We start from the raw sequence: 1,149 nt of genomic DNA, 5'->3' as shown, positions 1-1,149 counted from the left end.
GGTGATGCATGGGCTTTTACCGAGTGGCACTTGTAGCATTGATCCCTACACGGTGAACTGATAGCAAAAAAATAAGCAAAAGGAAAGAGAACAAATGTTTGTCAGACTGACTTTATCTGATTAAAAAGTTAAATAGAGGAGACTATTTAATGGAAAATCACGTTTTTTTTTTATGTTTCAACTGCAGCATAATGGGACTTTTGTGGTACGCATTTTTACCTTCTACCTTTAAGAACTGACAAAATGTCTAAGTGACCATTGAGACACATTCAACACTCACCATCAAGCACTAGGAAGTAAACATCCTGCCCAAAGACACATCGCCGAAGACGGAAAGCCAGCAGTGAGACGGAAGAAATGGCAGTTTTCCCTTAAATCCGTCCATCATCTTATCACCACCACAGGCTGATGGAAATGCCAAACGATGTCTGGAGCCCTCAGAGAGAGACCGCCTCATGCTGAGTGCATAAAAATCCCTCCTCCGCTCTCTGAAAAATGCTGTCATCACCGCAGCCATCATATCCATTCATCTTTACCCTTATTATGATAAAAAGAAGGGGCTGAGACGTCTTCATAAATTACTCCGAGCCCCGCCATCGCCTGAGTTATGGGCACAACTCCCCTTTATTGTTTACCATAAACGGCGAAGCGGCGCATTGTTAAAAAAAAAAAAAGGTTCGTGATTTAAATCCCAGCCAGGGGCTTTCGGTGTGGAGCTAGCATGGTGCAGCTGTGCATTTTATCTGGATGCTTTGGCTTCTAGAAGCATCCGCGTTTTAGTGGCGGTCCGAACTGCATTTAGGTTGATTTTGGTTTGCGAGCCGTCCAGGCCTGAAAGATAAGATAAGGACCAAGGATTAAGAATTGATGGAGGTGTACCTGCTAGCGTGATCTGTTTTCGGAAAGCTAATTACGTTGCGGCTCTGATTGCCCTGCACTCATCAGCACTTTAATGTCAGATCAATTTTGACCTTTTGATGACGCATCGACTTATTTCTTCAACTCCGCTGACCTCTGGAAACAAGAATTCAGTTCACAGCTTTTGAACTTATTGCAAATTGTTTCCAAATTATATACGAATTAAAGTATGCACATGGAGTGCAGTACGGAGATGAGCTCTAATAATCGCCTAAATGTTCCTGGGGGGGG

This window comes from Poecilia latipinna, unplaced genomic scaffold (assembly GCF_001443285.1).
Source record: "Poecilia latipinna isolate Pla-1442-1.1 unplaced genomic scaffold, P_latipinna-1.0 Scaffold3123, whole genome shotgun sequence".
Lineage (NCBI taxonomy): Eukaryota > Metazoa > Chordata > Actinopteri > Cyprinodontiformes > Poeciliidae > Poecilia > Poecilia latipinna.
The sequence above is the reverse complement of the archived record's forward strand: the minus strand, read 5'-3'. Positions refer to the sequence as shown.